This window comes from Pleurodeles waltl, chromosome 1_2 (assembly GCF_031143425.1).
Source record: "Pleurodeles waltl isolate 20211129_DDA chromosome 1_2, aPleWal1.hap1.20221129, whole genome shotgun sequence".
NCBI classification, from domain to species: domain Eukaryota; kingdom Metazoa; phylum Chordata; class Amphibia; order Caudata; family Salamandridae; genus Pleurodeles; species Pleurodeles waltl.
Genome location: NC_090437.1, coordinates 1,159,812,206 through 1,159,827,924, shown reverse-complemented (window position 1 = coordinate 1,159,827,924; position 15,719 = coordinate 1,159,812,206). Strand labels below are relative to the sequence as shown.

The 15,719-nt window shown below is 44.5% G+C and overlaps 1 protein-coding gene across 2 annotated transcripts in view; it reads right to left on the bottom strand.

Moving 5' to 3' along the window:
* STK32B (serine/threonine kinase 32B) overlaps nt 1-15,719 on the bottom strand; it is a 1,635,948-nt gene that overhangs the window by 1,065,482 nt on the left and 554,747 nt on the right. The gene's annotated exons all lie outside the window — the stretch shown is intronic.

Sequence of the window (15,719 nt, the reverse complement as noted above, 5' to 3'; positions counted from 1 at the left end):
CGCCATTAACATGACTCCTGTCTTAGCAAAGACAGGAGTCATGCACCCTTGCCCAATGGCCATGCCCAGGGGACTTTTGTCCCCTGGGCATGGTCATTGGGCATAGTGGCATGTAGGGGGGCACAAATCAGGCCCCCCTATGCCACAAAAAAAAAAAAAAGAATACTTACCAGCACTTACCTTAATGTCCCAGGGGTGGGACCCTCAATCCTTGGGCGTCCTCCTGGGGTGGGCAAGGGTGGCAGGGGGTGTCCCTGGGGGCATGGGAGGGCATTTAGACCAGGCGCAAAAAAATTACGCAAAAGCGTCTGGACGTCATTTTTTTTGACCCGCCCACTCCCGGGCGTCATTTTTGCCCGGGAGTATAAATACGGCGCACATGCCTCGGAGTCATTTTTTAGACGGGAACGCCTACCTTGCATATCATTAACGCAAGGAAGGTGTCCACGCTAAAAAATGACGCAAACTCCATGAACTTTGGCGCTAGATGCGTCTAACGCCAAAGTATAAATATGTAGGTCGTTTTGCGTCGAATTTGCGTCAAAAAAACGACGCAAATCCGGCGCAAACAGAGTATAAATATGGCCCTAAATGTTTTACTTACTATTTTAGAGAAAACATTCTACTACCTGTGTTACATAGTGCTAGAATTTACTTCTCCGAAGTAGAGTGGGTTCCGTGGATTATTTCTAGGTTTATTTTGTGTGTGTGTGTAATGTAAAAAAATATTAAGAGTTAAAAGAGATGAAAAGGTCCGGAGTTTAAAGTTAGGAGATATAAAAACAATAATTTTATGTTATTTCACTACACTGGATCAAGCCAGCGCATCAGGATACACTCCAATGTTGACAAAGAAAATACTCATCACAGACAAACGCTTACATTTGTGACACTGGGCGGGAATGTGTTTAAAAAAAAAATTCTAAAAAGTGAAAAGTGGATGCTAAACAAAATGTTTTCTGACACCAATATCACATTTTACAATTCATGATCCTAATAGTTTAATGGAATTTGAGATATAAGGTTGTAGGTAGAAGGTATTATTAAATGTATTGAATTTCATGAAACGCTAATAACACATTTTATAAAATATTAATGCATGCTTATCAGTTCGCTGCAAATGAACACGTAATATAAAGGATGGCAATAGACCAGTTTAGATCATTGTACTTAAATTTTATTGCGGGTTGACATTAAAGGGCTGAACGATATGCAAAAATCAGAACCCAAGGAAGGTTGGATTTATGAAGCATATCTAAGCATGTTTTGAAGCGATTGTCTATGCTGCGTGGGCCATCACCGGAGTACACTGGATTAGAGATTAGAGGGAATGGTCCTGGTGTTTATAAACCAGTGTAATTTCTGTAAAGCTGACTGAAGACACGTGCCATTTTCACTTTCACAGAATTTTCAATGTACATGTTAGTCCTTTCTTTCTCTTAAGTTTACATTTGTTAAACAGAACAAAGCAATGTCCCATCACTAGTAATATAATAAACTCAAGAGACAGCTGCCTTTTCCTCTCTGAAACCTAATAACCATTGAATAAATACTTATTTACTCAACCCATGATATGCTTTATGCAAATAATGTTATAGACGAGCCCATTATGGTACTCAGAGATGGAAGGGGAGAAAGCAAAGACATTCATTTAGCTCAATCTCATCTTTACAGAGTCAATTTGATTAATTTCCTAACAAAGAACATATAAACTCAGACTTCATGGAAAACTATTGTTACATTTCCAACATGACCTTCACAGCAAAGATGTAAGTATGTGGCAGATAGTAATCAGCATTACTTTGATCAGTGGGAGCAACTGTGTATGATTCAAAGTTCGATAATACAGCCTTATAGCCCAATTATAGGGGCTATACCCATTGTTAAAGGCCCTGAACCCGAGTTAAAGGCCCAAGCCGCAGTCAAGGGCCTATACGGAGAGAGAGGGCCTTTAAGAACTGATGTAAACTCAGGCAGAATGGCTATAAGTCACTTAGAACATTCCACCTGCTAAGATTAGAGTGATTTAAATTATGACTAGAGAAACAGAAAGCAAACATTGGAATGTTGGAGCAGAAGGATTAAATCAACCATTGTTAGCCCTGAGCTCCAAACATTCCAATGTTCGAATACTCATGGAATTGAAACAGTTCAAAGGCATATTTGTATCATCGGATGCTTACCAGTGGAACTGCTTTATCTTTGTTCTCAGCAACTGCCTCAACCGGCTGAGCACTTCTTTCTTCTCCATTTCCTGTTACTGATGGAATGCCTACATATGGTTAAATGAACCGATTGTGATACATACCGTAATCAAGTAGCCTAGCAATCAAATATCAAATGACTTACTGTAAGGGATTCATGAAGCTGTGACATAGCAGTTCTGTTAGACCTGACAGCTTTAGGGTGTCTTCCTCCAACTTTTTACCTGCCTCCCTCCATTTTTCTGATCTCATTTTTGCTAGTTTTAGGACTCTGCACACTTTACCAGAGCTGACCAGTGCTAAAGTGCTTAAGCTCTCTCTCCCAAAACATGGTAACATTGGCTCATATCCAATATCCAATTAGCATATTTAATTTATCTATAAGTCCCTGGTAAAGTCCACTAGATGTGCCCAGGGCCTGTAAATTAAATACTACTCATGGACCTGCAGCACTGATTGTGCCACCCACATAAGTAGCCCCTTAACCATGTCCCAGGTCTGCCATGTCAAAACCTTTATGTACAGTTTCACTGCCACTTTGACTTGACATTTAGAACTAATCACCAAGCCTTAAATACCCCTTTTATTACATATAAGTCACCCCTAAGGTGGGCCCTAGGTAACCAATAGGGCAGGGTGCTAAATAAGTTGAAGGCAGGACATGTACTTATAATGTTTACATATCCTGGTATCCTGGTAGTGAAAAACTCCTAAAGTCATTTTTCACTACTGTGAAGCCTGCTCCTCTCATTGACCAGCATTAGAAATACCTTTATATGCTTTTAAGGGGTAATTTCTGATCTTAGAGGAATAGCCTTGTAATGTTTGATATGGTTGGAATAGTAGTGAGAAATCCTACTTATTGGTGAAGTTAGATTCTACATTACTATTTTAGAAATGGCACTTTTAGAAAGTAGGCATTTCTATACACTCTGTGCCTTATGGCCTGTCTCCAATCCATGTCTGGTCTGTGCTGGCTGACAGCTCCCCTTTCCACCCAGACAGCCATAAACAAAGGACACTCAGCTGCATTCATCTGCATACTGATGGTTCTTCCTGGGCAAGAAGGGTGGAGGGACTCTCACTTACACTTCAAAGGCCAGTGACCTGTCCTCACACAAAGGACTGATAATCCCCACAGGGCTCCTGGCAGACAGGGCTGGGATGAAAGGGGAGCCTGTGCACTTCAAAACCACTCTTTGAAGTTTCCTCCACTTCAAAGGCACTTTTTGGTATACATATGGGCCTGTGACCCCACCAAATCAGACACTTCTGGACTTATAACTGGACTCTGTCAGAGGGACTGCCGTGCTGCCCAAAGGACTCATTTGGACTACTTTGCTGGAGGGACTGCTGACCTGCTTGTTGGCCTGCTGGCCCCTGACTACTGGAAGAAATCTGCCTTCCCCACAAGTGCTTTCAAAGGGCTTGGACTGAGCTGACTTCCTGTTCTGAAGTCTCAGGGCCATCAATCAAAGACTTCACCAAAGAGAAGGAAATGCAGCACATCAAAAAATTGTTGCAACGCCTGCAAAATTTGATGCAACACTTGCCGGATCATCGCAGCATCTGTCTCGTGCAGAAGAATCCCCACATCACCTGCTAGATCGATGCAACACCTGTTGCTTCTTCCGAACACGTTCTGGATTTTCCACACATCGTCCCTTTTAGAAATGGGGTCTTTGGTTGGCAGCAAGGTTACCCCCTGTCCAAGCAAGGACCCTCACTCTATTCAGGGTAAGTCACACACAATCCAAATCTGGTAGCTTGGCACTGAGCAGTCAGGATTAACTTAGAAGGCAATGTGTAAAGTATTTGTGCAATAACACAGTATAGCACCACAAAAATACACCACACAATGTTTAGCAAAATATATAATATTTATCTAATAAGATTCTGGTCAAAACGATTAAGATGCAATAAGAATATGCTGTAAACTCCCTGTAAAAATGATATAAAGTGTCTTTAGTCTCTTAAAAGCAACAAATGTCTGTTGCAATCACAAAGTACCTGATTTGCGTTCAAATTCTCTGCAAGGAACTGCAGAGGCGGAGATGGGTGAAAAACAGGGAGGTGTGCATTGATTTTTCCGACGCACATAGGTGCTGCGATGTCGATTTTTCACACAGGGCAGGCTTTGCATCAATTTCCGGCGCAGAGACTGGAATCCTCTGCAGGTTGTGGGGTTTTCGGACGCCTCTGGGACGATGCATTGAAATCTGGCGCTGACAGGACGAAGTCACAGGGGCTGCGTCGATCCAGTGGGCGTTGCATGGAAATTTTTACCGCACACCAGGCGCTGCGTAGATTCCTCTCAGGAAGTCGGGCTGCGTTGTTCCAGCTCGGCTTTGCGTCAAATCAGTGGGCCGTGCGTCAAATTCCCAGTTGCTACACTGGCACTGCGTCGATCTTCTCCTTGCGAAGTCGGGCTGTGTCGTTCCAGTTCAGCTTGCGGTGATTTACTCACCGCGATGCAGGCTGTGCGTCATTTCTGGCAGGCTGTGCATTGATATTCACCGCACAGGGAGTTCTTCTTGCAGGAATGAAGCCTTTTTGGTCCTGAGACTTCAGGGAACAGGAGGCAAGCTCTATCCAAGCCTTTGGAGAGCACTTTCCAGCACAACAAGAGAGCAGCAAGGCAGCAGGGCAACAGCAAGGCGGCAGTCCTTCTCAGAAAGCAGTCAGGTGAGTCCTTTGGGCAGCCAGGCAGTTCTTCTTGGCAGGTTGCAGGTTCTGGTTCAGGTTCTTCTCCAGGAAGTGTCTGAGTTGGTAGAGGCAGAGACCCTGTTGAAATACCCAAATGTGCCTTTGAACTGGAGGAGACTTCAAAGAGTGGCTTAGAAGTGCACAGGGTTCCCCTTCAGTTCTATCCTGTCAGGGTCCCAGTAGGGGGGGTGGCAGTCCTTTGTGTGAGGGCAGGCTACTGTCCTTTGACATGTAAGTGTCAGGCCCTTCACCCTCCGAGCCCAGGAAGACCCGTTCAATATGCAGATGAATGCAAGTGTGGCTGAGCATCCTGTGTTTGGGGTTGTCTGAGTGAATGCACAAGGGAGCTGCCACTGAACCTAGCCAGACGTGGATTGTAAGGCACAGAAGGATTTAAGTGCAGAGAAAAGCTCACTTTCTAAAAGTGGCATTTCTAAAATAGTAATATTAAATCCAACTTCATCAGTCATCAGGACTTTGTATTACCATTCTGGCCATACTAAATATGACCTTGTTACCCCTTTCTGAACAGGAGCTACCACTCAAACAGTATATGAGGGTAGACCCATTGTTAGCCTATGAAAGGAGCAGTCCTCACAGTAGTGTAAAATGAATTTAGGAGTTTTACACTACCAGGACATGTAAACTACACAGGTACATGTCCTGCCTTTTGTCTACACAGCACCCTGCCCTATGGGTTACCTAGGGCCCACCTGAGGGGTGACTTATATGTAGCAAAAGGGGAGTTTTAGGCTTGGCAAGTACTTTTAAATGCTAAGTCGAATTGGCAGTGAAACTGCACACACAGGCCTTGCAATGGCAGGCCTGAGACGTGATTAAGGGCTACTTAAGTGGATGGCACAATCAGTGCTGCAGGCCCACTAGTAGCATTTAATCTACAGGCCCTGGGCACACATAGTGAACTTTACTAAGGACTTATAAGTAAATTAAAGAAGCCAATTGGGTATCATCCAATGTCATCATGTTTTAAGGGAGAGAGCATATGCTCTTTAGCACTAGTTATCAATGGTAAAGTGTGCAGAGTCCTAAAACTAGCAAAGACAATGTCAAAAAAGTGAAGGGAGGCAGGCAGAAAGTTAGGGGTGACCACCCTAAGGCTGTCAGGTCTAACAGTCCCTGGGTGTCAACATATCCCTGCATCGCAGTGAGGCACCAAGGCTGTGCTCCTGGATAACCGATGCATCCACTTGCTGCATGGGAAGTTACAACACATCAATTTTACTGTGCTAGAAAAACGATGCATTGCTTTACTTCCAACGCATCTCCTCCTCTGGAACCCTCTGCCACATTATCTTTTACGCATCCCAGGTACTGTGTGTTCAAAGGATACAACTACTGATTCTTGAGGATTGAGACTCATTAAATCCTTTAGAAAGTGATATCTTAAATTGTGCATATGGTATTTTTGTCATTTTGGTTTTATTTTATTCAGACAAATATTATCTATTTTGCTAAACTGGTCTGGAGTACTTATTGTGGTGTTTTCACTATGCTACTGTATGAGTTAATGCACAAATACTTTATACATTGCCTTCTAAGTTAAGCCTGCCTGCTCTGTGCAAAGCTACCGGAGGGTGAGCACAGCATATTTTAGGTTGTGTTATGACTTACCCTGACTAGGATTGTGGTCCCTACTTGGACAGGGTGCATACTTCTGCCAGTACAGTGTCACTCTCCTTGCGCCCCTTAGCACCCCACTAAAACCAGCATTTGGGCGCCATCTTTAAAATACTGTGCACCGTGGCGCAGGGAAGAGGGCAATAGCTTCAGAATTTCTGACGCTATTGATGTACTGTTCAGGGTTAACACCAAAATTTTGCCGCTAGCTCCTAACAGTACATAGGGGCCTATTATAAAAAATGGTGGGCCCCCTTTTCAACTACTGCTCTGAGCAGGTGTTAAAAATGCCGAAACAAAGACTCAAAGAAATGTTTTAGATTTCTTTGCACCATTCCCCCCCCCCCAATGGGGGAATGCCCCCCTTGCATACATTATGCCTGGCGTGGTCATAATACGACCAAAGGAGTTACAAAGTGGTGCAATGCCTGCATTGCAACACTTTGTAAATTTGGTGCAGTTTTTGTCCATCTAACGAAACATTAGCGTAAAATAATTACGCTAATGTGTCGTGAGATGGCGATAGAGTCTCTTAAATCTGAGCCATAGTGTAACATCAATTTAATCCACGTTTTGCCTGGTGAGGAAAACCAAAGGAATAACACAAATTGATTTGTCTTCATTTATTTATTACATATTCATTTTTGCTGCCTGGTAGTTTGTTTATGTTGTAAAAGAGGAAACGCTACTGAGGCATAGTCTGCACACATTTCCTATGCAAAATGACCTGAGACAAAAAGACAAACGTATCTTGTGAGTACAGAGGCAATCTTGATCATTTACCATTGTTGTTTAACCGATGTTTTAATCATGAACAAATCATTCTGCTTGTTTCTTTAATCTATTTTTATTTGACTTTCAAGAATATAAATCATTCAGTCTGATTGTTTTAAGAAAGAAACGCGATCATTTATATTCTACCTTCCATCAGCAAACGGAAACCAATCTTTGGGAATAGAAATCTTGCCCTGTTTTTTTGCTGCAAATTCTAGACAAGGGGAGATTAGCTCTTTGAGGGAGCGCTGTAATTTCCTTTCAGTAAGCTCCTTATCTTCTCAAAGGCAAACACATGCAAAAGGGACTGATTGATTTGAAAGAGAATCAGAGACTGTTATACTTTCATATGCACCTCGAACAGTACCTGGGAGTAGATAAACCACTGCTGGGTTTGCACTTCACCTTTTCTTCTGGTCTCTGCAATGGCTTTTATAAATTTTTATAGCTTAGAACCAAAACAGGGAAGGAAGACGCACTAATAATTGCAGAGAGATGATACCTTGGCATTAAAGAATGGTACAATTTATTAATAGGCTTCTGCAAATGTATCAAGGAAATTCTCACAGAACCAAGACTGTACTGGGTGAATTAATCGTTTACTTAAAACAAATGAACATCATTTCACGTGGCATTATATTACATTACAGATCATGACACACTAGTCTGTTTAACCTTGAAGAAGGCAAAAACAGCACATTGCTCTGAGACATTTCAAGTAAGTCACTTTCAATATTTGACAGCCATTAATAACGTGTGTTGTTCTTCATTAAGGGGGAAGATGTCATGTCAAAGATGTGTCACTGGGGTCGTGCAAGCTAGATCCTCCCATGTCACAGCCAAGACACTGGATACCACTTCTTGCCACAGGGACTGGACAGGAGAAGGTGGGAGGAGCACTCCAGCATAGGATAGAACAGGGAAAACATGGGCTGCAACCATCCAACTTAGTTGTTTCAATTCCAGATACAGAATTGCAGGTATTTCACTCTTAATCTGCATATTTGGTCAAATATACTGGGGGGACTTTTCTCTGCAGCCACCTCTTTTCGGAATGCTTGTCATTTATTATTTGGCTATTGCCCATGCTTAATATCTTCTGTCATCAATCATATATTTCGTCTCTTAGATTCTAACAATTTAAACACAGGGAAACACGCATATGCCATGTTTTTCAATGCCAAGCATTTAACGCATGTAGAAAAACAAAGTGTGCATGTGGGGCTGACGTCTGTATGCACAAAACCTGAAGAGCTGTCAATTTGCTTACACAACATCCACAGTGCCCTGCCCAAGCGCTCCAGAGCAACCAAGTGTGTTCTACACAAATAAGACTGCCCACTGCCATCCTCACCCCCAGCCAGAGGGCAGCAAATCCCAGTGAATCACCCATCTCAAAACCCAACCACCGGCAGACATGCTACTGGCCTTCCCTTTTTCATGTAAGTATCCCCTAGACTGCCTCACCCTGCCAGGCTCCAGACACTTTCCGTGGAGCCATCCCCTCCGAGTGAATACAGGGGTAGCTCTGTGACTTCATATGCTTTCAATGAGCAGAAAGATAGGCTTGGCTTAGTGTGGTGGGTAAAGAGATTCGCAGATCTATGGACATAGTGAGATGTAAAGCATCAAGATGCTTCCTACTGAGAAGTACATACCCAGACCCACTTCAATAATTCATTTGCTTCTTTGCTTTGTGAGGCTGTCAAAATTTAAACAAACACTGGCATGAGCAAACATCTTGGAACACACAATGCAAGAAATTATAACTTTATTTAAAAAAAGGTGGACAACCTATATTAATTTAGCTCATTCCAGATATTAAACACAATTGTGGACCATGTAGAAAAGACATGCAACCAGCATTAAAACCTCAGTTGATAGGAGAGATCCTACACAAGTCAATTGCCAATTGAGACTCTGCATTGGCAAAACCAGGACTGGAGAAATGATTGGAAAGCAATGATCAACAGCACTGTAGTAGTCAACTCGATTGATTCATAGGGGGTTGGACTAATAAAGAAAATAAAAACACTGGAATCTGTCACTGTGACCTCTCACTTGTATGCTGAGGTATGCAAGATGCAGAGGGAACGCAGAGGGAAATTAGTCATTTTTAGTAACATGCCATGACAGCCTTGTGTTTAGCTACAACAGTGAATGGATATACATTGGCAATATCTCTGTGCAACAAACTCTATGTATTTTGATGTGGAACATGTTCATCCTGAAGCTAGAGATGATTATCGTAAATACCCTGTTCATTCATACTTCTCTCTTTGAGTAAGTTTTGTCCCTAAGCACTGACTGAGGATTATCAGCAACTCTTAAAAGATTATTGGGAGTGTGCAACATAGTTCTTACTTCCTAATCTTTCCCGTTGTATCACAGTCTAATCTCAAGTGTTATATAACAATCCTGCAGTCTTTAGAAAAGCTCAAGCTAAATTTTCTAAAAAGTCACAAACACAACTTTCAGAATACTCCTCTGTATTCCCAATGGTATTCAAACAATTCCAAAGGAAGAACTGCTCTTTTGCAATGTTAAATCCTAGATAATCCTAGATACTTGTAGCAACGCCTTGGTTGCAGCAACTGCCAGACTAATGGTGCGATCCAACCGCCACATTACGACTATGGCGGAGCCACCACGGTCGGACCACCAACACCGTCAGGTTGCCACCAGCCGGCAGCCTGGTGGTCCCAGAGGTTTTAATTCACTAGGGCAGCGCTGCAAGCAGCACTGCCCTCCGGATAACGAGTCCCCATACCATCAGCCTTTTCATGGTGGTTCCCAATAGGGCCGGCGGTGTTTGGACCGCATAGGCGGTCTCTCTGTGGTTTGAGTTTGGCAGGTGGCCTCTGCCAAATTCATAATGAGGGCCTATGCCTTTTCAGAATTAGATGGGTGTCAGTACAAATAAGTTTACTTTTTCTTGAAAAAGATATTACTCTTACTATCTCAGTTGAAGATAATAGGCAATTTCAGCCTTCTTTGAAAGGTGGAGATGTCATGTGCTCCTTGCGTTTTGAGTTGCCAGGCCCTTTGTTCTCAACACTGATATAAAGCAGTGGTTTTGTAGCTGAATTGAGGCTGCCTATTTTGAGTCAAATGAGGCAAATTCTGTTGAACCGACAACGAGACAGTCAGTAATAGCCCATAGATGAGAAGACGTATTAGTTGATATTCTTTATCCTCTGAAGAGGAGGGAAAGTTTGATTCAACGTAGTGTCTAGTACTGCCCCCATAAACAGGATGCACTGAAATGGCACCAGAGGAGATTTGGGCTTGTTGAGGGAAAACCCCAGATTGAATAGCAGAAATGCTGTCGCTTACAGGTTGAGCAACAAAATCTCTGGGGACTTGATCTTGAGGTGTTAGTCATCTAGGTGTGGACACACTAGGACTTATGAGCATTTGAGATTTGCTTCCTGTGTGACTTCAGCATTGGTATGTGAAAAGGTACAAATGCAGTCTTCAGCTTCCAACACAAGGAATGCTTCTACCAGAGACTGCATTGTGAACTTCTACTTTCACAGAAACCAGCTCAAGATCCTGAGATCTATGATCGGATAGACATCACCATCCTTCTTCGTAACCAAGAAGTAAAGTGGTAGTTACACATGTTGCCCTGTTTCTGCTCTGGCACTAGTTCTGCCATCTTTTTCTGTAGTAAAATCTCTACTTCCTGCTCAGGGAGAGCAAATAAGGTGCCTATATACATTTGCAACCCGAGCTGTTTCTACTAGGGTCCAGGGAAGGAAGAAATAAGCTGGCCAGGCCCAATCTGAGGGCTTGCAGAGGATTACCTAACTGCAGTCAGAATATTCAAGAGCATCTGGATTGAGTTAGTCCATGTAATTAGCTTGGTATAAGCAACCTCAACTAGAATCCATAAGGTCTATGACCACGAATGTAGCTCGCCTTCCTTACTTCCTGAGAGTGCCTCAGGCATAACAACAAATTCTAAAATGAACCTATGCTTGTAGGAGGCTGGACTGGCTTGTAGTGAGTACCAAGGGGTACTTGCACCTTGCACCAGGCCCAGTTATCCCTTATTAGTGTATAGGGTGTCTAGCAGCTTAGGCTGATAGATAATGGTAGCTTAGCAGAGCAGCTTAGGCTGAACTAGGAGACGTGTGAAGCTACTACAGTACCACTTAGTGTCATATGCACAATATCATAAGAAAACACAATACACAGTTATACTAAAAATAAAGGTACTTTATTTTTATGACAATATGCCAAAGTATCTTAGAGTGTACCCTCAGTGAGAGGATAGGAAATATACACAAGATATATATACACAATAGCAAAAATATGCAGTATAGTCTTAGAAAACAGTGCAAACAATGTATAGTTACAATAGGATGCAATGGGGAAACATAGAGATAGGGGTAACACAAACCATATACTCCAAAAGTGGAATGCGAACCACGAATGGACCCCAAACCTATGTGACCTTGTAGAGGGTCGCTGGGACTATTAGAAAATAGTGAGAGTTAGAAAAATAACCCTCCCCAAGACCCTGAAAAGTGAGTGCAAAGTGCACCAAAGTTCCCCTAAGGACAAAAGAGTCGTGTTAGAGGAATAATGCAGGAAAGACACAAACCAGCAATGCAACAACTGTGGATTTCCAATCTAGGGTACCTGTGGAACAAGGGGACCAAGTCCAAAAGTCACAAGCAAGTCGGAGATGGGCAGATGCCCAGGAAATGCCAGCTGCGGGTGCAAAGAAGCTTCGACTGGACAGAAGAAGCTGAGGTTTCTGCAGGAACGAAAAGGGCTAGAGACTTCCCCTTTTGTGGACGGATCCCACTCGCCTTGGAGAGTCGTGCAGAAGTGTTTTCCCGCCGGAAGGATGCCAACAAGCCTTGCTACACGCAAATCGTGCACTTGGCGTTTTTGGACGCTGCTGGGGCCCAGGAGGGACCAGGAGGTCGCAAATTGGACCTGAAGAGAGAGGGGACGTCGGGCAAGACAAAGAGCCCTCACTGAATCAGGTAGCACCCGGAGAAGTGCCAGAAACAGGCACTACTAGGATGCGTGAAACAGTGCTCGCCGAAGTTGCACAAAGGAGTCCCACGTCGCCGGAGACCAACTTAGAAAGTCGTGCAATGCAGGTTAGAGTGCCGTGGACCCAGGCTTGGCTGTGCACAAAGGATTTCCGCCGGAAGTGCACAGGGGCCGGAGTAGCTTGCAAAGTCGCAGTTCCCAGCAATGCAGCCCAGCGAGGTGAGGCAAGGACTTACCTCCACCAAACTTGGGCTGAAGAGTCACTGGACTGTGGGGGTCACTTGGACAGCGTCGCTGGATTCGAGGGACCTCGCTCGTCGTTCTGAGAGGAGACCCAAGGGACCGGTAATGCAGCTTTTTGGTGCCTGCGGTTGCAGGGGGAAGATTCCGTCGACCCACGGGAGATTTCTTCGGAGCTTCTGGTGCAGAGAGGAGGCAGACTACCCCCACAGCATGCACAAGCAGGAAAACAGTCGAGAAGGCGGCAGGATCAGCGTTACAGAGTTGCAGTAGTCGTCTTTGCTACTATGTTGCAGGTTTGCAGGCTTCCAGCGCGGTCAGCGGTCGATTCCTTATCAGAAGGTGAAGAGGGAGATGCAGAGGAACTCGGCTGAGCTCATGCATTCGTTATCTGAAGTTTCCCCAGAGACAGAGACCCTAAATAGCCAGAAAAGAGGGTTTGGCTACCTAGGAGAGAGGATAGGCTACTAACACCTGAAGGAGCCTATCAGCAGGAGTCTCTGACGTCACCTGGTGGCACTGGCCACTCAGAGCAGTCCAGTGTGCCAGCAGCACCTCTGTTTCCAAGATGGCAGAGGTCTGGAGCACACTGGAGGAGCTCTGGACACCTCCCAGGGGAGGTGCAGGTCAGGGGAGTGGTCACTCCCCTTTCCTTTGTCCAGTTTCGCGCCAGAGCAGGGGCTAAGGGGTCCCTGAACCGGTGTAGACTGGCTTATGCAGAATTGGGCACTTCTGTGCCCAACAAAGCATTTCCAGAGGCTGGGGGAGGCTACTCCTCCCCTGCCTTCACACCATTTTCCAAAGGGAGAGGGTGTCACACCCTCTCTCAGAGGAAGTTCTTTGTTCTGCCATCCTGGGCCAGGCCTGGCTGGACCCCAGGAGGGCAGCTGCCTGTCTGAGGGGTTGGCAGCAGCAGCAGCTGCAGAGAAACCCCAGGAAGGGCAGTCTGGCAGTACCAGGGTCTGTGCTACAGACCACTGGGATCATGGAATTGTACCAACAATGCCAGGATGGCATAGAGGGGGCAATTCCATGATCATAGACATGTTACATGGCCATATTCGGAGTTACCATGGTGAAGCTACATATAGGTAGTGACCTATATGTAGTGCACGCGTGTAATGGTGTCCCCGCACTCACAAAGTTCAGTGAATTGGCTCTGAACAATGTGGGGGCACCTTGGCTAGTGCCAGGGTGCCCTCACACTAAGTAACTTTGCACCTAACCTTTACCAGGTAAAGGTTAGACATATAGGTGACTTATAAGTTACTTAAGTGCAGTGTAAAATGGCTGTGAAATAACGTGGACGTTATTTCACTCAGGCTGCAGTGGCAGGCCTGTGTAAGATTTGTCAGAGCTCCCTATGGGTGGCAAAAGAGATGCTGCAGCCCATAGGGATCTCCTGGAACCCCAATACCCTGGGTACCTCAGTACCATATACTAGGGAATTATAAGGGTGTTCCAGTAAGCTAATGTAAATTGGTAAAAATGGTCACTAGCCTGTTAGTGACAATTTGGAAAGAAATGAGAGAGCATAACCACTGAGGTTCTGATTAGCAGAGCCTCAGTGAGACAGTTAGTCACTACACAGGTAACACATTCAGGCACACTTATGAGCACTGGGGCCCTGGGTTACCAGGGTCCCAGTGACACATACAACTAAAACAACATATATACAGTGAAAATTGGGGGTAACATGCCAGGCAAGATGGTACTTTCCTACACAACCCCCCCCAAACGAAGGACAATAAGACTAGCCATTACCTGATGAGTCTTCATTGTCTAAGTGGAAATATCTGGAGAGTCCATCTGCATTGGAGTGGCTACTCCCAGGTCTATGTTCCACTGTATAATCCATTCCCTGTAGGGATATGGACCACCTCAACAATTTAGGATTTTCACCTTTCATTTGTTTTAGCCAAAGTAGAGGTTTGTGGTCTGTCTGAACAATGAAGTGAGTGCCAAACAGGTATGGCCTCAACTTCTTCAGAGCCCAGACCACAGCAAAGGCCTCCCTCTCAATGGCAGACCAACGCTTTTCTCTAGGAGTCAACCTTCTACTAATAAAAGCAACAGGTTGATCCTGGCCCTCAGAATTAAGTTGTGATAGGACTGCCCCTACTCCTAATTCAGATGCATCAGTTTGGACATAGAATTTTTTAGAGTAACAAGGGCTTTTCAGGACAGGTGCAGAGCACATGGCCTGCTTCAGCTCCTCAAAAGCTTTCTGACAGTTTGCTGTCCACAATACCTTTTTAGGCATTTTCTTGGATGTGAGGTCATTAAGAGGGGCTGCAATGGAGCCATAGTTCTTAATGAACCTCCTGTAATACCCAGTGAGGCCTAGGAAGGCTCTCACCTGAGTCTGAGTGGTAGGGGGAACCCAATCAATAATAGTTTGGATTTTCCCCTGAAGTGGTGCAATCTGTTCCCCACCAACAAGGTGTCCCAGATAAACCACCTTACCCTGCCCTATCTGGCACTTTGAAGCCTTGATAGTGAGGCCTGCCTTTTGCAGAGCCTCCAAAACTTTCCATAGGTGGACCAGGTGATCATCCCAGCTGGAGCTAAAGACAGCTATATCGTCCAAATATGCTGCACTGAAAGCTTCCAGCCCTTGCAGGACTGTGTTCACCAACCTCTGAAAAGTGGCAGGTGCATTTTTCAAACCAAAAGGCATTACAGTAAACTGGTAATGTCCTCCAATGGTAGAAAATGCAGTCTTAGGTTTAGCATCTTCTGACAATTTGATCTGCCAATACCCTGCAGTCAAATCAAAAGTGCTTAGATACTTGGCAGATGCCAGTGTATCTATGAGCTCATCTGCCCTGGGTATAGGGTGAGCATCAGTTTTGGTTACCAAGTTGAGACCTCTATAGTCTACACAAAACCTCATTTCCTTCTTTCCATCTTTAGAATTGGGTTTTGGTACCAGTACCACAGGAGAAGCCCATGGACTGTCAGAGTGCTCAACCACTCCTAGTTCCAACATTTTCTGAACTTCTTGCTTTATGCAGTCCCTGACATGGTCAGGCTGCCTATAGATCTTACTTTTGACAGGTAAACTGTCTCCAGTATCTATAGTGTGCTCACACCAAGAAGTGGTGCCTGGCACAATGGAGAAGAGTTCTGAAAATTGTC